The sequence below is a fragment of the Chiloscyllium plagiosum genome, unplaced genomic scaffold, assembly GCF_004010195.1.
Source record: "Chiloscyllium plagiosum isolate BGI_BamShark_2017 unplaced genomic scaffold, ASM401019v2 scaf_6035, whole genome shotgun sequence".
Classification (NCBI taxonomy): Eukaryota; Metazoa; Chordata; class Chondrichthyes; order Orectolobiformes; family Hemiscylliidae; genus Chiloscyllium; species Chiloscyllium plagiosum.
In genome coordinates, this window is record NW_025212031.1 from 1 (window position 1) to 25000 (window position 25000).

General features: G+C 39.7%; 1 long non-coding RNA gene across 2 annotated transcripts; it reads right to left on the reverse strand.

Moving 5' to 3' along the window:
- Positions 1-8639: 8639 nt before the first annotated feature.
- LOC122547263 lies at positions 8640-24332 on the reverse strand. Of its 2 annotated transcripts, XR_006310942.1 has the most exons (4): positions 24159-24332; positions 23785-23897; positions 23582-23646; positions 8640-9230 (listed from the first exon to the last, which is right to left on the reverse strand). It is a non-coding gene; the product is annotated as an uncharacterized LOC122547263 (long non-coding RNA). The 2 variants fall into 2 exon arrangements; XR_006310941.1 differs by lacking the exon at positions 24159-24332 and having other exon boundaries at positions 8644-9230; positions 23785-24085.
- Between the last annotated feature and the right edge of the window lie 668 nt (positions 24333-25000).

A 25000-nucleotide genomic window follows, 5' to 3' on the forward strand; every position in this document is an offset into this window, starting at 1 on the left:
AACGGAAGGCTCTTCATTTTTAAAACTTTCAGCCATAAGGGCAAACATCCTCTCAACATCAACCCTGTCAAGCCCAGAATTCTGTATTCAGTAAGATCATCTCTCGTTCTTCTAAACGCCAATGAGTAACAAACTCAACATTTTTTTGAAATTCACTCATGGTATGTGGGCATCTCTGGCTAGGTCAGCATTTATTGCCCATCTCTGTTGCCCTTGAGACAACAATGGTTAGTTGCCTCATTGAACCACTGCAGTCCATTTCTATAGATAGACCCATGATGCTGCGAGGGAAGGAATTCCAGAATTTTGACCCAACCTGCTCAAATCTTTCCTCATAGGAGAACTCTTACACCTCAAATCTATGCCTAGCGAATCTTCTTTGAACTGCTTCAATTGCAAGTATACTTACCCTTGAGTAAAAAGGCCAAAAATATACACAGTACTCTGTGGGTAATCTCACCAATACCCTGTAAAGTTGCAGCAAGACTTTCCTCCATTCCCAAGGCAATAAAGGCCATAGTGGGAAAATCTATATTCCACAATTCACTGAAAAGATACTGCAATGCCTGCATTAAATTCACAAAACTTGTTCTTCAAAAAAAAAATTCACTACGATCATCACGAAAAAAAGGGAGAAGCAACTTCCACATATGCATTGTTGCATCAACGTGCTTACAAATATGAATACTTTATCAAATATAAAATGTGAAAAGCATCAGGGCAATTCAATGTATTGGGGGAATGTGCATGCATAAAACAAAGACTCAACATTTCAAAACCACCCAAGTCAAATGACTTCGGGTTCCAAATAATCAGAATATTGCGAAAATCTGTCGTATGCTTGAAATGGTTGCTGGCCCAATTTTTGTCATAATGTTCGGAGGTCAGCACAGCACTTCACTGGTCTACATAGGAACATCAGTCTCCTCATTGAGGAAGGAAAAAAGGTCAACCCAACATGAGATCCATTTTTTTCTAAAAACGCTTTGCAGTGCAAACTCACAACTCATGCACAGTTCTTGTAAATTTTATACCAGATTGTAAGCTAAATATTGCAGCTTATAGAAGCAAGATAACATTCTCAAGCTGCCTCCCAATTTTTCCACTGCAACTGGAATTCAGACTTCCAAGGACCAGGTGAAACTTCATAATTTACACAGATTGTAAGTATTGCAATGCTGACAAGAAGGATACAAAATAAAATGTCCTGCATGCCTTATAGGATCTGTGGAGTTGACCAGGGTGGACAATTCAGGTCAAAGAATGATCAACTGTTTCTTGCTCCACATATACAAAAACTATTTACACAATTTAAAGTTAGGCTGTGTCTATTTGCACACCACCAAGCAGAGCACTTCTCGAACATGCTCAATTGCTGTCTCAGTGTCAGGTGATAGATTAAACCACAATGGCTAGATATAGAATAACAATATTCAAGTTTTGCATTTTTAAGTTTGTACAATATTTAATCAATTGCATTTAGTCCAAACATTTAGAAAGTTTTCCAAGTTTCAAGCGATTCACCATAAAAGATATATTATTATTAGGAAATTTCAGTACAAGATTCAACCCAAAACTAAATAATATAATTAATTTTTGGTACAAGCTTCTTTTGTGAGGGAAAAATTCCACTAGAATATTTAAGAAAACAAATTGGTCAACATGGGACTTGAAACATGCCCAAGGGATTACGAGCTCCATGATCTAGCAGTTGAGCTAAGACGATATGATGGGTTAATACAATGGATTTAGAATGAGGAGGAAGTACATAGGAACACAATCTCAAGGAAACTATCACAGAATGGGGTATGCAATTTTTTAATGTTTTGGAGTTGCACTGAAAAGCTACTGTAAAACTTGCATTGTCACTTGGTGATATTACAAGTAGCTCTTCTATAACGTTCTTGTGCAAGTCTACAGTATAGAAAAAAAATCACACTTTAGAATCAGCAGCTAAAGTGTAGGCAATGTAATCGTGTTACAGCCAACACACTTTAAAAGTTTGCGCTTTTGAAGCTATGCCCCCAATTTGTCAATCACATTTCAGCGATTTTGCATTAATGAAACGCGCGTTATAGGAGAAGGACCTGAACTGGTAACATACATATGTAAGCATTGACTTTTAACACTGGAATTCAAAAGAAGACATGCTTAATTTGCAAGTTTCAATGCAATGAGAGACTACATAGTCTTTCAAAAAGATTTAAACCCTGAAAGATTCAATTTAGTCCTAACCAGAATAACAGTTATCAGACACCAAAGTTATAACTTAAATAGAAATTAACAATTTATTAAGACATAGTAGAGCAAAAGCTAAACAAGGTAATCGATTAATGTGATTTAAACACAATCTTCCTTGATCATACATCCCACTCACACAAAGACAGACAGGATAAAATATTTTTAAAAATGACGTGTGGCAACCGGCCAGCTCAATAACCGTTTCGATGAGGAGTACCAAACCCATTTGAAATCCTTGAATGATGTTACAATGTGAAATTGTATCTTGTTTGAATTCCAAAGTCACCAATCAATGCAAACAGCTTCCAGCATGCTACAAGGAATATCCACTTGTTTCTTATAAACTAGGATTTTCTTCTCGGAACATTCAATAACAGAATATAAAACTAAGAGAATAAATCTCAAACATCGCTTGCCGGCCAGCAATGTCTGAGCACACAGCCTTCTTCCCAAAATCAAAACCCAGTTCAACCTATGGTTTCTCTTTCTTTCTCAACTGTAGTTAGCTGACCAAAACAACATTTAACCAGCTACCAATGCTTCACCATAACAATCTTGATGCCAAACGTCTGCAAAGTTCCTAGAACAATTATCTTGTAATTATCTTTCCTGCTAGTTCCTGCAAATAAGCAGTTTGTTTGCTCTCTCCTTTCCAAAGGAAGTTGCTGCTGAAACTTCAACTCTTAACTTCTGTTCTCTACTTCAAACCAAAAATTGAAAATTAAAAAGGAAAACAGTGGTGGTCTCAACACCCAGATACCATACCAGGGTTCCTTAACATTTTAAGATTAAGGATAACCATTGGCAGGGGGAAAATATATCACTTTATTTTAGAATAAACCATACATGGCATTCATCGTATTCTAGCCATATACATATACTCAACAAAAAAAATTACGTAAGCAATTTAGCAAAAACGTTTAGGAATTATGAATAGTAACTTTGGGGTGGGGAGAATTTTTTTTTGGAAAGAAGCCACGTAATAAAGTTATTTTTCTGATGTTTTAACATAAAACAGAGGTACACAGCTTTAATGTCCACATTATCACATGAAGATGAGGAAATAAGGTGGATAAAGTGCCAATGGGATAACATTCAGGAGACAGTGACCACTGTATTGTAAGGTTAGGATATTGGGGGGAAGAATGACAATGGTCAACTAAGAAAAATTAATGCAGTAAAAACAGAGCTGGGCTCGTTAGACTGGAATGAAAGGTTAGCAGAAAAATCTCAACATGCTACCGAAGAGATGATTCAGGTACATTCATAACAGAAAAAAGGTAGGTCAAACAAATGCAAAGTTCCCTGACAAAGATGATAGAAATTAAGTAAAAGAAAACAATGTGCTCATGAGAGAGGCCATGTTGAAAATACAATTGAAAACAGAGTACAAACAGAGGGGAGGTGAAAAAGCATATTAGAGAAGAAAAGTGAAATTTTGTTAATAGGCCAAAATGGGGCTTTATTCATAGAAACATTCGGCATGGCTGACATATTAAATGAATACCCTACCTGTCTTTATTAAAAAAAGGAGATTCTGACCGGTCCTTGGTGACAAAAGAGGAAAGTGTCACTAGAAGGTTTCAAACTTGATGAGGAAGAAATGTTAGATGGACTATTGGTAGTTAAGATTGACAAGCCACCAGCACTGGATGAGATACATTCAATGACCATCTCCAAAAAAAAAATGGAATTCTAATCGTCTCCCCTTAGCATTCAACAGCATTACCATTGCTGAGTGCCCCAGCGATATCCTTGGGGCCTTTAAAGTCCAGAGAAACAAAAATGTATTAAATACACAAATACTGTTGTAGGAAATTGTGCAACATGCAACTGCCTTTCCAACACAAAGCCGCCTATTATATACATAGTACAAGCCAGAGACAGAATATTCTCCACGTGCCAAAATGCATGCAACCCCAACACTCGAGTTCAACATCATCCAGGATAAAGCAGCCTGATTGATCATCTTGCGTATTCATATCTTCCTCCAGTGATGCACAGTATCAGTATGTGCCATTTACAATATTTATAGATTTTGAAAAAAAAGAGTATTTCTCTGCAGCAACGAGATAAGCCTCCTTTGACAGCACTTTACAAACCTGCAAACTCCATCTAGAAGAATACCACCTTTGAGTCACTGCCAACATTCCCTCAAACTACTTTTCTGCTGCAGAGTTCCAAGGTGCATACATGGCAGCAGCCTCCAGAAGCAGAAGCCAATACAATGGTACACTAAGCAACGTGCAAATACAAATTGTATGCTGATCATGCTGACTTTGAACTTTATTGCTATACCTACTATAACACTGTCTCAAACAATATCATGGGTGGTCTAAACATGGACTTTAACAATTCAAAAAAGGTAGGGAGCTGTCTTAAGTAGAGATGATAAATAATTTCTGCCAATTCCAATCAGATCGATTAATAAAAAGTTTAAAAATTGAGCATCAGCACTAAACCAAATTCCAAAAACAAAAATCCAAGTGAATGGCATTACACTTCCTCAGATTTTTCAGAAACAATTAAATTCCAGCCCACTCATCCCTGACTTGCATCAGCTGTCACACATCACATGCTGTTTAAATGGAGCATGAATCAGCACAAATGCCTTCCATTTCATTTTGACCACATTTCCTCTTAAAAGGGCTGTGTTCTATACTAATTTTATATCAGTCATCACCAAGAAAAATAGGTTTCCAGTCTTCAGAACATTCAAGTAATCCATTCTCTCCCTTGCTTCTGAAAATAAATGACAAAATGCATAATGACAGATACATTATGAGAAAGTTTTATGTAGATGCCATTGATAACTACAAAAAATCTTTGATAAAAAATAAATAAAACTTTGTATTTACACTGTCTGGTCACTTTGTTTAAAGATCCTATCAATTTGCATGGTGTAAGGGCCACTAAAGAAATAAAGACAGACTTACGTGTTTATGTTGTTGATCAAAAAAGAAATTAGTCAAGACTCCATATCAGGTCTTAAATAGTACACTAAAACTGCTTGTTAATTTTAAGGCATACCTCAGTTCAACATCTCTCTAAAAGCATGTATCCCCGAGATAATGCATTAAAGTGCCAACTTAAAATTGCATACGAAAAGGGGAGGTGATGGTCTAGTGTTATCATGCGACTTTTAAATCAAGAGACCCTGAATGTTCTGGGGACTCTAGTTTGAATCCTACCACGAAAGATGGTGGAATTTGAATTCAATAAATATCCAGATTTAGGAGTCTAATGCTGACCATAAAATCATTATCAGTTGTCAGAAAAACCCATTTGGCTCACTAATGTCCTCGATAAGGAAACTGCCGTCTTTACCTGGTCCAACTTACATGTAATCCCAGAACAACAGGAAATTTGTTGACATTTAAGTGCTCTTTACCCCACTTAAATCCAGTGCATCCTAAATCTACAATTCATATTAACTTGGATGAAGCTTCTATAATCTTGGTCATTGTGAAAATCAAAACTTTCAAAAGCCAAAGTTTTCAGAAGCTGTCTTACAATGAGGTATACAAATAAAAACATTTTACAAAATGTAAGGCTGCACATTTTAATTATTTAACATTAAATTTTTCCTTAAGCCATTTCAAAACATGCTTTTACTGAATCCAACAATCAATAGGAGTCTAAACTACACAGCATGGGGATAATAAGGACTCCAGATGCTGGATGTCAGAGTCAATAAAATGTGGAGCTGGAAGAGCAAAGGTCGGCAGATTTGGGGGGGGGGGGGGGGGGGGGGGGTAAGGAAGAGAGAGATTTTGAAACTAGTGAACTCTATCTTGAGGCCATTGGGCTGTAAGCTCTGGGGTGGCAAATAAGTGCTTTTCTTCCAATTTGCATGTGGCTTCATTTTGACTGTGGAGGCAGCCCAAGATGGATATGACACCAAGGGAGTGGGAGTGAGAAGGGGAGTTGAAATGGCTGGCAATTGGAAGGTGGCATTGATTGTAGCATATAGAGCTCAGATGCTCTGTGAACCAGTCCCCGGGTTTGAGCTTGGTCTCTCCATCGTAGAGACCATATTGGGTGCAACGGTTGCAATAGACCAGGTTAGAAGTGCAGGTAAATCTCTGACAGATTTGGAATGATTGTTTGGGGCTTTAGACAGAGGAGAGAGGGGAGATGTAGAGGCATTTCCTGCAGTTGCATGGAAAGTTGCTAGGTGTGGAGCAGAGGTTGGTGGGGAGTGTGGAACTGACGGTGGATTCGCAGAGTGAAAAGGTCCCTATGGAAGTCAGAGAGGAATGGTGAAGGAAATATTCTTTTTGGTGGTGGGGGTCTGACTGCAGGTGGGGAAAATGGCAGAGGATGACACATTGGATTTGTTGATTGGTGGGGTGAAATGTGAGGACTGGGGGACTCTGTTTTTTGTGGTTGGGGAGGGGGTTTGAGGGCTGAGGTGCAGGAAATGGAGAGGATGCAGTTGAGGACATTAGTAATCATGGGAGGGGGGAAATGATGATCAAGTAAGAGGACACAGCATAGTAGTTCTGTCTCAATGTTTCCAACAGCCCTTGAAAAGGTAACAGGTATTAATAATGGCAAACATTATAGGCAATTCATCTCTTATTCAAGGCCGATTGAGTGCTCAATCCACCCAGCAGGATGATACGCTTTCCAGATCACAAGTCCGTACAAACTTTTCCCCAAGCGTTTAATAAGGCCATAAACTAGAAATGGTTACAGACCACAAAAGATCTTAAAAGAAAAACACAACTAGTTGGGGAAGACAAGAGAGAGACTTAGTGAGCATATTTTGTGTAACATTCCCTCAAAAGCATTACTTCAGAAACCAGCTAATGAGTTGAATTGCGCACACATTTTTTAAGAAGTTTCCGGCTTTTTTAATGAGCTTCTACAATTAAATCACAGATGCAAAAACAACATTCTATTTTCAAACAAAGCAATCAACTGAGTTAGTAATCATTACTGCATATTAGATGCCCGCATTTGCAAGTCACTTTACCTCTGTAAACTTAGGTTTAAACCCAGTTGCAAGTTGCTAAGAAGCATTTTAGAACATTTACTCACTCAGCTGTCTGCAATCTCACCTTTAAATTACAATGTTTTATATTCAAGTCCATTCCATTTTTTTTTTAAATTAAGACAACTGCAGTACTGAAAGAGTGCAGCAGAGTCACTGGTACTTTCTGCAAGATGTTAAACAGGGGACATGTTGTCCCCATAGGTGGATGAAGAAAGGCCCATAGCAGCACAGAAGTTTGGAAAAAGGAGCAGGGGAACTATTCCCATTGTCCTGGTCAATATTTCCCCCTCAATCAGGATTTTAAAAATGTTGGTCTTGGCATTTGTCACATTTCTTACAAGAGATTTTAAAGCACTTTGGCACATTCTATAGTTTTCAAAGGTACTATATACATGCCAGTCATCCTTCCTACTCCCAATTCTTATTCCTAATTAATTCATAACTGAAGTATACAGTGCTAAAGCACAAATGTCATCAAAATTTTCTCAGATATATCTCCTAGTTTAACAGTACCATCATATCAGAGCAGGCATCATTCTGCATAACCAAATACAATTAATATCAGAGAGAATGCGTACAAATGGCTTCTCTGTACTTTGGAAATGGTATCTAGTGGCATGCAGTAGGCTGCTGTAACACTTAGCAATCATTAATAGTATCATAACCGTGTAGGGTTAGAAGAGGGTGGTTCATTGGACCTGGCTGAGGGCGACAAACAGCACTGCTGATAAAGGCAAGTAGTGGATCTCAAATAAGTGGGACAGTAATTACTGACGCACAATGACCAAATGAAAATGAGAACCAATTTTTAAAACCAGTCAAAAGGGAGGCAACCAACAAGTCAAGAGTTTCAGCAATGACCACAACCAGCTTGTGGAACACAATTCATTTAGGCAGAGATGAATGTGGATCAGTAGGATATTAAACGCTCTAAAAGACTGCTCCACCGTCCAACTCGATAATGGCTGTGTGCGTGATTTTCATGCACTCTCCATACTAATTGTTTTTTTTTAAATGTCTAGAAATCTACTGATCTCTATCCTGAACATATTTATGATGGACTCTCCACAATCCTGAATTAGAAAGTTCTAAAAGATTAACCACATGCAGGAGTTCCTCATTATTCCAGTCTTAAATAGCCTACCCTAATCTGAACTGAATTCCCTGTTTCTAGACACTCCAGCTTAGAGAAAAATCCTTCCAACATCTACAACATGAATCCATATCAAGAGTTTTGTATGTTTCAATGAAGTCCTTCTCATTCATCTAAATGTTACAGAATTCCATGCTGTAAAACTCTCTGATTTCTCAATCTCTCCTCATAATTCAACCATTACAGGGATCAGTCTGGTAAACTCTCTCTGGGAAGTATATTCTTCCTTCAGAAAGGAGATCAAAACTGTGCACAACACGCAACGTGATTTCATCAAGGCTTGATACCATTTCAACAAGACCTCTAAACCCCATTAAAATCCACTTGCAATAGCTGGACTGTCTTCATGCTGTTGCATCTAATTGGCAATTCAGTGAGTATAGCCAGGAGGTAGAAAGTAGTGTTCATAAATTATTTTATTACTTCATCTTAATGATGTGGGGAATATTTAAGATCAATCTCCTTCGTCACATGTCTCTAACACTGAAGTGAAGTGAATGTGTGATGGACATAATGTAACACAATGATGATCACAGTTAGAAAATTCTACCAGTCGCACTTACAGGCTAAACCAGTATTCCAGATAAAGCAGTGGGTGTTTTCACAGGGTTAAAGTCGTTAGCATGCATCAAATTTAATACATACAAAAACTACATTTAAGTGATCATCTTTGTCAAAAATACTTACATCTGATAATTCACTAATGGATCAGCTGCAAAGTTGGGCAATACGTGTTCCCTATAAAGCAGCAACCCCTCGTTAAATTGTTTCTACAAGCCAGCAGATTTTCCATTAGAAGTCATGAGGAATTAATCCGGAGCTGAGTAAATGTTCCTATCAAACAAATATCATTAACAGGATGCAATTAACTGGCATGGATTGGTTTGATTGACCACACATCAAATTAGCATCTGGCAAAAATATTGTATATCAGGAAATTCATTTTAAAACGTGCAATCTTATCTCTTGAAACCACAACAGAAATCCAACACTTAAAATATTGCATAATTTGCTAAAATTAAGGAATAGAAACAATCATACTACTGCAATTCTGCCAACTGGACATATGAAAAGTTAGGGTGGTGCTGGAAAAACGCAGCAGTTCAGGCAGCAGAGCAGCAGTAAAATCGACGTTTCGGGCAAAAGCCCTTATTCCTGATGAAGGGATTTTGCCCGAAACGTCGATTTTACTGCTCCTCAAATGCTTCCTGAACTGCTGTGTTTTTCCAGCATCACTCTACTCCAGAATCTGGTTCCCAGCATCTGCAGTCATTGTTTTTACCCATATTAAAAGTTAGGTACCATTATTGCCAACTAAGGTTATAAAAATTTGCATCCAAATCATGCCAAGTAAACTGTAATGTTCCAATTCACCTGCAGTCTTGACAGTTTCATAATTAGCACATGCTAGATACATGTGACTAATGAAATACCATTTATCACAAAATGACGACAGGACTTTCAGGAAGAAAAAAAAGCTTGTTAAGTACCAATAATCAGTCATTAACAGCTATCAGGACAAAATCAAAGTATGGGAATCCAGAACTGTAGCAACTTCACATATTCACTGCAGTAAGAATGCACACGCTGATATAATGCAAACTGGAAATACAAAAAAAATTAGTAAGTTGATACAACTATTGCAGGTTGTTTTGAATGTTATGTTTCAAAAAGTGAAGTAGTTTGCAGGAGTAACTGAAAATTCCTTAGAGGAACCAAAGGAATTAAATACACAACTCTTGCACTTGGTGATATTAAACTCAATTTACCAACTTAATCCAGTAAGGCGGCCAAGCACATAATGTGCTTTGTTTCAAAAGTTGATCAGAGAGCATTTATAATGCAAAATTATAACTTTTTTTGTTGTAACACCAGTTTGTTTAAACTACTCTTATGAAATATGGGCTTTGCTGACTGGGCCAGCAATTATTGCCCATCCAGAGCTGCTCTCAAAGTGATGTTGAACTCCCTCAGTGAGCTGCTGCAGTCCATTTAATGTAGCTGGACGCACATGCAATTAAAGGTGGCAGTTCCAGGATTTTGACTCAGTGACACTTTATGTATGGCAACATATTTCTATGTGAGAATACAGAATGACTTTGAAGGAAACTTGAATGTACCAGGTAGCTTTTGCTCTTGTCCTTCCACTTCATAGTGATCATGGGTTTGGAAGGTGCAATCTAAAAAGGAGCTTAAGTGAGTTTCTGCAGAGCATCTTGCAGATGGTACACATTTATGCTACATTACATCAGTGTTTGAAAGAGCAGACAGGCTCTGGGGAGTCAGGATGAAAGTTCATACTGACCTGCTCTCGTAGCCACTATATATGCCTAGTCCAGTTCAATTTCTGGTCAAAAGCAACCCCCAAGATGGTGGCTGTGAAGAATTCAGTAATGGTAATGCCATTAAATGTGAACAGATTCCAACAACCACAACTGTCTTCCTTTAGAAAGTTTTCCTCTTTACTCCCACTGACTAGTTTTGCTGGGCTCTTTGATGCCTAAGGACAGTAGTCTCATCTCACACCAGCAATTCAGCTCTTCTGCTAATGTTTGAACTAAGATTGTAATTAGGTCAGACTTTATCCATTGCGCACTTCTGGTTTGATTCTTTTTTCTTAGAAGTATCTAAGAACTTCAAGTGAATAATGGCTCAGTAGGTATCTATACAGCATCTCTACAACAGTTGTTTGAGAAGAAACTACATTAGAGATAGGAGGAACCTAGGTTAAAAAAAACAGTCCAGCTTTCAGGGGTAAGAATTCTTTTCTCCAGAAGCTACATGTGTATAATTTGAAGTTTTAGAAATACAAAACTCATACAGTTAATGCCAAAGGACTGAAAGCAATCCTCATTACATGAAAAACAATTAGCCATTGCCACATAAAGCAAGTGCAACAAGCTGTGACCAACTGAACTAAGAGGTCATTATCAGATAATTACTAAACAACTTTATTGCATCTCAATAAAAACTGAAAGAATGGTAGATGCTGCAAACTAGAAACAAAAACAAACTTGCTAGAAAAGCTGAGCAGTTCTGGTAACAAAGGTGAAGAGAAATCCAAATTAACGTTTCAGGTCCAGTGACTCTTCATTGTTGATCCAGCACCCTTCAAAATGGTAACAGTAAGATACAAACATGGGCATCCAGAATTTTCCATATCATGTTAAGAGACGACTTACTTCAGGTACTTTGCCACAACAGGTGATTGTATAATATAGAAATTTGAGTAATGTCAATCAATTAAGACACTTCAAAAATTGGGAACATTTCAAGAAAATTACATATTCTAATTATGATTAAATGAAATCGTTAACAGTAGGAACTACATCAAAATCTAATAAATTGAAATTTCATGCAAACATTGGCATCTATTTTAACCAGTGTAGAGATCAAATAGCAGAGTTTCAGAGGCAAGGTTTCAGAGTTTCATGGTCCAGTATAAATAGACAGGGTTTTTTCAAGGAAGACATAATTCCTCAAGCTGAAAATACACCAAGTTATACGGGACAAATGCTTGCATCATTCTAACCTGAAATTGGAAACAATTATTAATTAAATGCCCAGGGTTAACATGATCAATGCATTCCAGAACATATGGAGTATAATGACCGGTAATCACTGGCTACCAAAGTTGAGGGCATAAATCCACAGTCTGGCGAGATTCAATGGCACAGATCAGAAAAACTCTATCTGTTGTTTGCTGAACCAGACATCAAATGAACTTTTGAGGAGGGGAGTAGCAATGCAAAAAAAAATTACACCATATTGGAGGGTCTGCACAGAACAATGCAACAATTCTGCTTAACATATGTAAATCCTGACAGAAGCAAACACTAAATTAGCCAAGTTAAAGGACAATGCCCACTTCCATTTCTATTGAAGCTTGGCATCTTGAATTTTTGTTAATTATAGTCACTGACATCAACTCTAATGCACAACATTTTGACAGTGCAGTTTGATGTCAAGTCAGATGGTCACCAGGTTTTAAGCAATGAGGAATACTGAACTGAGAAGGATAACAATAAGTCTCAAGTGGACAATGGCTAGTGAAACAGATAGATAAATGGCAGTTTAAATTTAATGCAGAGAAGTGATTAGTTTGGTGGGAGGAACAAGAGTAGGCCTTTTAAAATAATGGTGCATTTCTAAAGGAGTTGCACTCTCTGATTTCTCTGCTCCGACATATGCAAACATCAGGGTGACAGCTCAAGAAAGCAAAGAACAACAAAGAACAGTACAGCACAGGATCAGGCCCTTAAGCCCACAAAGACTGCACCAATACTTGATGCCGTTCTAATCTCCCCGAGGTAACAGTGGCTGAAGGACCTGAACTTAAGGGAATTTATATTTGCCAGGAATTGGTGTTGGAGAGACTGTTAGGTCTGAAGATTGATAAGTCCCCGGGGCCTGATGGTCTACATCCCAGGGTACTGAAGGAGGTGGCTTGAGAAATCGTGGATGCGTTGGTGATTATTTTCCAGAGTTCGATAGATTCGGGATCAGTTCCTGCAGACTGGAGGGTGGCTAATGTTGTACCACTTTTTAAGAAAGGTGGCAGAGAGAAAGAAGGAAATTGGATGAAATTACGACACATCTGGATAGTAGTCACAGGATAGGTCAGAGTCAGCATGGATTTATGAAGGGGAAATCATGCTTGACTAATCTTCTGGAATTTTTTGAGGATGTAACTCTGAAGATGGACGAGGGAGATCCAGTAGATGTAGTGTACCTGGACTTTCAGAAAGCTTTTGATAAAGTCCCACATAGGAGGTTTGTGAGCAAAGTTAGGGCACATGGTATTGGGGGCAAAGTACTAACTTGGATTGAAAGTTGGTGAGCTGACAGGAAACAAAGAGTCGTGATAAACGGCTCCATTTCGGAATGGCAGGCAGTAACCAGTGGGGTACCGCAGGGATCAGTGCTGGGACCGCAGGTTTTTACAATAAATATTAATGATACAGAAGATGGTATTAGTAATAACATTAGCAAATTTGCCGATGATACGAAGCTGGGTGGCAGGGTGAAATGTGAGGAGGATGTTAGGAGATTACAGGGTGACCTGGACAGGTTAGGTGAGTGGTCAGATGCATGGCAGATGCAGTTTAATGTGGATAAATGTATGGTTATCCACTTTGGTGGCAAGAACAGGAAGGCAGATTACTACCTTAATGGAATCAATTTAGGTAAAGGGGCAGTTCTTGTGCACCAGTCAATGAAGGTAAGCATGCAGGTACAACAGGTAGTGAAGGCGGCTAATAGCATGCTAGCCTTCATAACAAGAGGGATTGAGTATAGAAGCAAAGAGGTTCTTCTGCAGCTGTACAGGGCCCCAATACCATGTGCCCTAACTTTGCTCACTAACCTCCTATGTGGGACTTTATCAAAAGATTTCTGAAAGTCCAGGTACACTACATCTACTGGATCTCCCTCTTCAGAGTTACATCCTCAAAAAATTCCAGAAGATTAGTCAAGCATGATTTCCCCTTCATAAATCCATGCTGACTCTGACCTATCCTGTGACTACTATCCAGATGTGTCGTAATTTCATCCAACTTCCTGCTTTCTCTCTGCCACCTTTCTTAAAAAGTGGTACAACATTAGCCATCCTCCAGTCTGCAGGAACTGATCCCGAATCTATCGAACTCTGGAAAATAATCAGCAACGCATCCACGATTTCTCAAGCCACCTCCTTCAGTACCACACCTGGTGAGACCACACCTGGTGAGACCACACCTGGAGTACTGTGTGCAGTTATGGTCTCCAAATTTGAGGAAAGACATTCTGGCTATTGAGGGAGTGCAGCATAGGTTCAGGAGGTCAATTCCTGGAATGGCAGGACTACCTTACGCTGAAAGACTGGAGCGACTAGGCTTGTATACCCTTGAGTTTAGAAGACTGAGAGGGGATCTGATGGAGACGTATAAGATTATGAAAGGATTGGACAGTCTGGAGACAGGAAACATGTTTCCACCGATGGGTGAGTGCCGAACCAGAGGACACAGCTTAAAAATACGGGGTAGACCATTTAGGACAGAGTTGAGGAGAAACTTCTTCACCCAGAGAGTGGTGGCTGTGTGGAATGCTCTGCCCCAGAGGACAGTGGAGGCCCAGTCTCTTTTAAGAGACTCATTTAAGAGATTCATTTAAGAAAGAGTTGGATAGAGCTCTCAAGGATAGTGGAATCAAGGGTTATGGAGATAAGAGCTGAAAATTTGTTGCTGGAAAAGCGCAGCAGGTCGGGCAGCATCCAGGGAACAGGAGAATCGACATTACGGGCATAAGCCCTTCTTCAGCTCTGATCTCCAGCATCTGCAGACCTCACTTTCTCCTCAAAGGTTATGGAGATAAGGCAGGAACAGGATACTGATTAAGGATGATCAGCCATGATCATATTGAATGTTGGTGCAGGCTTTAAGGGCAGAATTGTCTATAAAGTAAAAACCTTTTGCTTCTATAGTGTGCATTTCCCTCTGTTCCTGACCTATTATAAATCAGTCAAGATACTTCATAAACACTGCTACTTTACCTGCCTCCACCACCACCTCTGGTAGCACATTCCAGGCACTTACCACCCTAAACAAAAAACCTTGCTCCTCGCATCTCCTTTAAACTTTCCCTCTTTTAACTAAGCCTACATCCCCTAGTAGGAGAAAGTGAGGTCTGCAGATGCTGGAGATCTGAGCTGGAAATGTGTTGCTGGAAAAGCGCAGGTCAGGCAGCATCCAGGGAACAGGAGAATCGACGTTTTGGGCATAAGCCCTTCTTCAGGATTCCCGAAACGTCGATTCTCCTGTTCCCTGGATGCTGCCTGACCTGCTGCGCTTTTCCAGCAACACATTTCCAGCTACATCCCCTAGTAATTGACACTCCTATCCTGAGAAAGACTCCAACTATCCGTGCCTCAATTTTGCATACTTTTATCAAGTCACCCTTCATACTTCGATTTTCAAGTGAAAATAAACCAAAACTGTCCAATCTCTCCTCATATCTTGCAAACTTAACTGAATGTTTTTAAGGAAATGGCAAAAATGAGGACAGGATGGTAGGTATTATCAATATGGACTTTAGCAAGGCCTTTTACAAGATCCCTCATGGCAGGCTGATTCCTTTACCAGACAATATCCCGGTAAACCATTTCAGTACCTTCTCCAAAGCCTTCACACCACTCTGGGAGTGTAGTGACCAGAAATGTACACAATATTCTAAATGTGGCCCAACTAAAGTTCTATTCAGCTGCAACATAACTTGCTAATTTTTAATACTCTATGGCCAGGCCAATGAAGGCAAGGACAATATATGCCTTCTTGACCATCTTATTCACTTATGTTGCCCTTTTCAGGGAACTGTGGACCTAGACACCTCTGTATGTTGATGCAATTAAGGGTTCTGGCATTTATTATACACACTTCCCTTCTGAATGAGATCTTCCAAAATACATCATCTCACATTTATCCAGAAGAAGCTCCAACTACTATTCTTCCATCGAAGTCTCCAGCCTATCTACATCCTGCTGTATTCTCTGACTATCCTTCTCACTATCAGCAGCTGCCCCATCTTTGTGCCATCTGCAAACTTGTTAAGGCCACCTATGTTCTCCTCCAAACCATATTGGGGTCCCAGCACTGATTCACAGAACACATCATAGAACACCAGTAGTCCAGTCAGAATAACACCCTTCCACCACTACTGTCTTCTACATCCAGAACCTCAACCTGAGCTTCAAATTTTCTCAAAACTCATAACTACTGTCTTCTGTGACTAAGCCAGTTCTGTATCCATCTTACCAGCTCAGTGCAGGCCCTATGTGACTTCCTTTTTTTTTAAGAAAGGAATCAGCCTGCCATGAGGGATCTTGTAAAAGGCCTTGCTAAAGTCCATATTGACAATACCTACCATCCTGTTCTCATTTTTGCCGTTTTCTTAAAAACATTCAGTTAAGTTTGCAAGATATAAACTTCTCCACACAAAACATACTGCCTATCACTAATAAGTCCATATTTTTCCAAATGTGCACTGATACCTCAATTTTCTTAAGGAATTTTGTTACCACTAAAGCAAGGTTCACTGGATTGTAATGTCAGGGATTATCCCCATTGCACTTCAGAAACAAAGGAACAGTATTGGCTCTTCTCCAGTCATCCTCTGACTGGAAGTTACAAAGATTTTGTACAAGGCCCCAACAGTTTCGTACCTGCCTCCCTCAGCATTCTGGGATAAATCACATCAGGTTCTAGGGACTTATTTGCCTTAATGCTTCTTAAAACACTCAATGCCCCTTTTTTATACTGACATGCCCCAGAATATCAACACACCCCTCCTGACACTCAGCATCCACCACATCCTTCCCTTTTGTAAACATCAATGCAAATTAAAGGATGTCATCCACTTTCTGTATCAACACAAATTCCCTCCTTTGACCTTCCCTAAGCTACCCACTTGCTCTGTGTGTGTGTATAAAATGCTTTGGATTTTCTTTCAGCACTTAACACTACTGTGCAATTCTGGGTTTACTAAACAGGGCACAGAGTACAAAAGCAAGCAAGTTCTGAAAACCGTATCTACAGTATTGATTGAGCCTTAAAAAAGGACTGTGGCCAATTCTCAATAAAACACATGAGAAGGTTGCAAAGGCATGAGGATCCAAAAACATTTGAGAATGATTCCTAAAATAAGCGATTTTTGTTGCATAAGTTAGATTTGAAAACTTTTTTTTTCCTTGAATAGGGGTGGTTAAGAGCAGGTAGGTGTCCAAAATTATAAAAAGGGGCTTGGAGAAAGAAATTATTCTATTGACAGCAGGAGAGAGAACTAGAGGACACTGAATTAAAGTAATAGGTTAAAAGAAATAACAGAAGGAAACATTTTTCATTGTATTCGATATTCCTACCATTGACAGTGTCTGCAAGTATGACGGAGACAGATTAGACCAAGGCTGTCAAAAAAGAATTGGATAATTGCCTTGAGACAGAGTTTTTAAAGGGCTTTGGGGATTAAATGATTTGTTCAGGGAAAGAGCAGGTACACAAATGAGTGAGGTGGGGAGAAAAGAGAAGGATTCTGAGTTTTATTTGTAAAGTTTTGAATAAGGCTCAACTAGAGCCACTAGATGGAGCACTATATCTGGAAGAAAACGACAGGGTCAAGTCTACCCAAAAGAAATGCACATCTTGTTGGCAAATCTCAGTCATTTGCAGAGCTGTAAGATTTGCAACTAAAATCATCCCAGTTGAATCAACCCTTCATAGAGGAACAGATTTAGAAGAGAAAAAGAAAATGCCAAATAATAACATTGTACAATTTCTCCACATTAATTCTCAAATTTGAACTCCTATCCAATCAGATCATTTTACATTTTTCTGCAAGCCACAAAATCCTTTAATTTGCACATTCACATGCCTTAGATACAAGCAGAAGTGCTTATGTAAATACCAAACAATTTACTCAAAAATATTCAAAGTTACTAAAATGAAAAGGATAAGTGCTGTAGAAACTTAGGTCTGACAGCACCTGTGAAGAGAAAAACGGAGTTAACTCTGCAAGTCCAATATGACTCTCTACATTGCCCCTGCAATAATACTTTGCAATCGTGAATAATGCTTTAGGACAGATGCCACATTCTTGGAGAAAGCGAACCAGGATGATAATTGAAATAACAAATTCAGTTATTTAGAGAGACTGTTGAAACCAGAACGATAAATTAAGACAAAAAGGTATTCAAAATTATAAAGGACTTCCTACCTGCTCCATTTCCTCTAGTTACAGACCCACAAATTTTAAATAATTGGCAAATGATAAAATTCTACTGGACAAGATCTAGAACACACGCTTCATAGTGAATTTGAAAAGAAATTCTAAGTTACCCCTATATTAGGACAGATGATCAAAAATGTTTTTTAGGCAATGTGTTAAAAGGAGAAATATTAGATGGATGGAGAAGTTCATGAAGGAAATTTCAGCACTTCAAATCTAGCCAACAGAAGACAACAGAGACACTATGATTAAAGTTGTGAATGCTTAACAGCCAGAACGTTATTAATTCATATCTCAAATGAATTGGGACTAGAGGAAATTGCAGAATTAGGGAAGAGGGAGGTCACGAAGGATTTGAAAAAAAAAATGTAAAAGCAGGTGCTGCTTGAATGGGAGGCAACATATATCAGCAAGTACAAGGATGATAGATGAACAGGATTTAAAGCACATTAAAAATAGAGGGAGACCAGATCAAGAGTATGTGAATAGTCAAATCTAGAAGAAACAGAGGCAAGGTTGAATATTTCAGCAGAAAATGGGCCGATGCAGAATAAAGCAACTGTAACAAGGCACAAGTCAGAAGAGAGATGCAATACTCTCCACTTGCCTGAGTGGGTGCTGCTCCACCAACGAAGAAGCTCAACACCATACAAGACAAAGCATTCTACTTGATTATCACCTTGAACATTCAACCCCCTCAATACTACAGACGGTAGTAGTAGTATGTGCCAGCAAAAGAATGCATGGAAGCAAATCCCTCAGGCCCCTCCGAGAGCAGTTACTAAATCTGCAACTTCAGCAGCTAGAAGGACAAGGATGACAGATGCCTGTAATCACCACCACTTTAATTTCTTCTCTAAGCTGCACACCATTGTGACTTGCAACCATATTTCCACTCCTTCACTGTTACCAGGTCAAATTCTGTAACTCCATTCCTAACAGCACTGTGGGCATTCCTTTCCTCAAATACTACTGCTACGGTTGAAGAAAGCTCACCAGTTCCTCCTCTAGGGCAATTAGGGAGAAAAATGCCAGTCAAACACCCACATTGCAGGTAGGAACAAAACAAAGTGGAAATAGGTAATTGTAATGTAGTCTCTGATGCGGTCAGAGGTTGATTTGAAGAGACTCAAAAGTTGCAAATAGCCTTATAAAGATGCTCAAGTAAAGGGTGGAAGTTAGTGAATAGGAAACAGTTTGAAGTCAGGTCCAAATCAAAGGTTGCAGTCTTCCCAATATTTAATTGGTGGAAATTTCTGCTCATTCAGGAAAAATAGTTGCCATATTCATACCAGCTCTCGGAGGGAGGCAACTGGTGGTGGTTTGACCTAAGTCACCATACCTCAGGCAAGGAGAGAGGTTGAACAGGATAATTCTTCAGGGTAACCTCATTATGGAAAACTGAATAAGCATTTGATAATTTTGCACGGTGGAAGAGGTAGAGATGGCACTGCAGTTGAGCTGGGTGCTGTCAGCACACATGAAAATCAACATCAGACCTTCAGATAATGTCTCCACAGGATACCATGCAGATGAGACATAGAAGGGGTCCCCAGGATAGATCTTTGGGACACCAGAGTTAACAGTACAAGAGTAGGAAGAAAAGCACTGCAAGCAGCATTATGGTTATGGTCAGACCATTAGAATGGAACCAGCCAAGAGGGGACACACTCAATGGATGACAGTGGAGCTACACGAGGTAAAACTGCTGTGCTCTTCCAGCACCACTGATCCATAAAGTGGAGCTACACGACATGGTGAACTGTTGCAGACAGGTTGAGAAGAAAAAGAGGGATTACTTACCTATGTCACAATCACACAATTTCCTGTCTAGAGCAGAAAGCCATTTGCAGGATTAAACATCGAGATCCAGCAAAAACAGGCACTCATTTGGGAGGTGATACTGTGTTCACCGCTACTTAAAAGACTATGGATAAACATTGCATAGGAGCTTTCCAAAAGCAAATGGGAAATGCAATTGAAGAATGATAAATTGCAGGGTCTAGGGGACAAAACAGATGGTGTAGAATAATTGGACAGTCTTTAAGAAAACAGTTTACATAGGCTCTACAGATTGTGAAACTCAGAAAATCCAATCAAAGTTTAAATTAGATATGAATTGCTTGAGTGCCTGATGCAATTATGACTTTTTAATCATATAAAAGCTAGAAAGTAAGCATTCAAAATAAAAACACGATAAACTTTAAAGTTATGCCCAAATAAAAAATTATTTTTTTCAATGCAAGCAAAACAATTTAAAATTCAAGTTTTTAAGAAGCCAATTCAACCTAAACAATGGAGTTTAACTGAAGTGCCAAAAGAAACATTTCGCTTCCAACTTTATTTACTGAATCTGCTTACACAAAATATCCTCTTAAAGTTTATGCAATCTATACCCAGTCATTCCAATATAGAATTCATTACTATAATGGTTAAGATTAGAGTGGTGCTGGAAAAGCACAGGTCAGGCAGCATCCGAGCAGCAAGAAAATTGATGTCTTGAGCAGGAGCCCTTGATGAAGTCCTGATGAAGGGCTCCTGCTTGAAACGTTGATTTTCCTGCTCCTCAGATGTTGCTTGACCTGCTGAGTTTTTCCAGCACCGCTCTAATCTCGACTCTGGCCTCCAGCATCTGCAGTCCTCACTTTCGCCATTGCCATATTGGTTAAATCTGACAAATGCAGAGACTACAATTTCTAAATTTCAATTTGAGATTAAAAATCCATTTGAAAACTTTACCCAAGTTATGGATGATCATGTAGATCAATTAAAACATACTGTAAAGCCATCCAACTAATCAAGTTGTTGAGGAGCAAATTACTGCAGATGCTGGAATCTGAACTGAAAACAAAAAACATGCTGGAGATCAGTGGCTCATGTAACATCCATGGAGAGACAGAAAGCTAACGTTTTGAGTCTCGACCGCTCTTCATCAGATGTTGCCTGACCTGCTGTAATCAAGTTGTTAGCCAGGTGGCTCACTTCAAACTTGTTCCAACTTTCAGAAAAAAGGCAGATATCTGCAAACTAGACTAACGCAATTGCTAACAGCTATAATGTTTAAACAGCCCTTATTTCTTCTGCTTAAATATCTAATGCATCATTGAGAATTATCCAAGTCATCATATTTAAAATCTGGCATCAAGTTAAATGGGATGGAGTAGGAGACTTATGTACTTGAATTATTTCAAATGGAGAAGATTTGCACCAAATCCAAACAAAATATTAGACCACAAATCAATATAGACAAATTATTTTTCAAAATACAAAGACCATAATAAAAGCTAGCATCAACTACAGTTCAAATCAGATTCAATTCCATTGGCTGTTGCCACTTCCAAAATCTCTTCGAATACACACAACTAATATAAATTGAAAAGGGTGCCTGTAGCAATACTCTGATATCAATGTTAGCAAGTGGCATTTCTTCTACCGGACACACAATGTTCTCTCATGTACATAGTGCCTGACGATTATTAGGCCTTACAGTCTGTTACTGCAGTGCAGAGAGAAACGCACAAATTGTCATGAACACCAAAACCACACCCACTGCCAGGGAGCAGCACTGAGTCCATGTGAAATATGGCACATGAAATAAGTGAACATTGCGATCTTTCTACATGCATCAATATTTGTCACATACTCTCAAGTCATTTAATTTTTAATGTACGTAAAGTGTTTTACTTCTTGATATATTCAAATAACATTCATGCCAAATCAAATATGTCACAACATTCATTTCAAACTTTGTACACACTCAATCCAATGCTCATATCATATTGACTAAATGCCAACTCGTAAATTAAGATAACAGTTTTTTTTCACACTTGAATTCATATTTACACTTTAGCAGAGGCAGGGTAAAATCAGGCAAGAAATTACATGTATTTACATTGGAGCAGGAAGGCCAATTTCAAATATCTAGTAAAGTATTTGTCCTCATCATTCTGGGTGAAACTTTTGCATTAATTCACAACATAGAATTTCTTACGTACAACTGTATATTCAGTAATGATCTTTAGATGTTTCGCAAGCAGTAATCAGGAATTTCAGTCAATAAACTTGAAACACTGGTTTCCTCACTACGTGAGTTTTGAAATTAAGTTTAATCTCATGTATTCTCTCTTTATATATCTACAACACCGCCCTCTCTCCCTACCCTCCATCCCCCCAAAAATGAACACCTTTTCCTTGAAGGAATCTTTAAAGTAAACTGAAACTAGAATTGAACGAACACTTTCTAAGATATGCTATTCGTGGCGTTAACGTTATTAGCTTTAAAAGTTTAATAAATTTTCTCCAGCACATTCCAATTACGCTATCCTTCAAAATTGCTACTACTTATTAAACGCAGATCCCAAAAATGGTTAAAACTTTAATGTACTTCCGTTTTCAAAAAAAGAATCCGAGCCGTCTTTTTTTGAAAAAATGGTCACATGGTGATCTTTCCCCAGTGTTGTGAGAATATCTATATATAGTTAAAAGATTAAGGAAGAGTTTGCAGCAGAGGAGAGTGCGATGATGTTTGTGCAGTCAGAGCCGGCAGCACACAACCGTGTGGGGAGGTGACAGTGACTCACTCACTCGCGCTGTGCCTCTGAGACCAACCACCGGCCGCACATGGTTCCTCTTTTACCGGCTTTTTCCCTCCTCCCCCTCCAGCACAAACGTGTCATTTCAGACTCAGGCTACAAATGCGCTGACACCCTACACACGCGCGGCTGAAATATTAATACCAGTATGTCTAACACAGTTAAGAGTCAAAGCTCGGCCGGTCTCTTTCCCCACCCCACCACCCCCAGGACACCCAGAGCCGGGGCGGGGGTTACATTCCACCCCCAGGGCAGCCGCGCAGATTTCCATATGGTCTGGGGCCTCCGACAAACAGGTTAAAACCCACGTTTTGCTTTTGGCGTGTCCCTCACTTCCCCCCCACCCCATGGAAAAAAAACTTCAACGTGACATGAGACTCTTGAGGGAGGGGGAAGGCTGGGGCCTCCTCTCCCCGGGCTGCAGAGGGAGAGAGGGGCGGCTCAGGCCTGCTCTCTCTCTCTCTCTTCTCAGAAGCCGGGGCAAAAGAGCGGGGGAGGGGAAGAGAGAAAAAGAGAGGGGCTGGGGCTTGGCTGCAACCTCAGCCCGGGTTTGAGGGAGAGAGGGAGGAAGGAGAGGCTCCGGCCTTCACCCCCCACCCACCACCACCACCACCACCACCACCACCCCCCAACCCAACCGGGTGGCGCCGGCCGCGGGCTCGAAAGCCACTCGATATTCCCAGAAATCGGGACGTGGAGGTGATGGGGAGGATTATGCCGAGACCGCTCTTGCCCCCCCGGCCCCAGTTAGCGTGAGGGAGCTCTCCCTCACCTCCCACCCCCAGCTCCCTGCAGCCCTAGCCCTGGGTGTCAGCAGAAACACGTCAGGCCACCCCTTACCCGGGAAGGACTGGGCTCCTCCTCAAGGTGTTAAGTGTTTTTTTTCCTTCCTCCCTTCTTCTGTCCTGCGAATCAGAAAAATAAAAGAGTCAGGCCAGAGCACAGAGGGCAGGGCAGCCACCAGGTCGGTCAGCAGTGAGTGCTTGCAGTCTCCATGCCGAGGATGGAGACGGATAATAAAAAGCGGCCCAGTAATGGCGTACCTTCGTCCTCAGTCCGCACAGCCGGACGATCGGCTACTTTCGGAGATTTCCGCCTCTAGGGTTCCGGAAAGGACACGTGACACCGCCGGGGAGAGGGCAGCAGCGCTTCACTCCTAAATCACAAGCACTTGGGTTTAATATTGTTGCAACAGCATATCCTCTCCCACAGCACCGGAGCATGCACGTACGACAAGCCCGGTGTTTCTTTGCATTCTCCCGCCCCGAAATTTAACGCAATTTTGCATCCAGCAAATTATTCCAGTTTCTTCGACAAATATCCCGAACTATACTTAATGCCCTATGAATTACTTGGAGTGTAGACCCCAACAAAACCAAAGAGCAATTGCGTTATGTAAAATTCGTCTGCTTCTTACATATATGTAAAGCAGCATGAAGAGCTAACTCGCAACTAATCCTGTAGAAGGTGGGGGGCACTCAGTTGAATATCCCAATACCATCCAGGAATTTGCTCACAGTTGAATCTCTGAACCCACAGACTCAGACGAGGCTCAAATAAGCTGATACAGACAAGTGTTAGCATAAATTTCTGTAATATCTCAAAGACACACTATCAAAAATACAATTGCTAATATACATTCTGTTACAAACATAAACAATCTGTTTGTAGTTTCTGAGCTGAGACAATGGGAAGTCAAATTATTATTGAGTCAAAGGAGATATCTTGCACAATTTGTTCGCCCTCACCCAGTCTCTATGGATAGGAAATAGTCCTAACCTTTCCTGATCCGAATGAAAGATTAAATTGGGAACATGACATGAGAATTTAAAGATCCAAGTTCACATACAATTGTGTAAAACAGTACATAAGAGTAAGGGTGCATGTCAGGCCCCATCCTGCCAAGAGTACCTTAGAATTACTTTTCAAAATGCATCAAAAATATTTTCTATTTCTGTTCCATATCCAACACAGCAACTTTTGTAGCAAAGCATGCAAGATACAATATAGCCACATGAGCCATTCAAAGGTATCATACAACTAAAGGGCAAGTTATGAAGACATCATAACATGGCTATATTCAGTCTCTTAGTGAAGGGATCATAATCAATATATTTATCAGGGTATTATACTGAGTAGCTACTCTCTTTATTCACAGCATACAGAAGTCAATTTCTGCATAGAGCAAGTTCAGGATGGCAGTAAAGACTTATTTGTATCAGGAATTTTTCTCAGAAGTCACTCTTGCACTGTAATTGA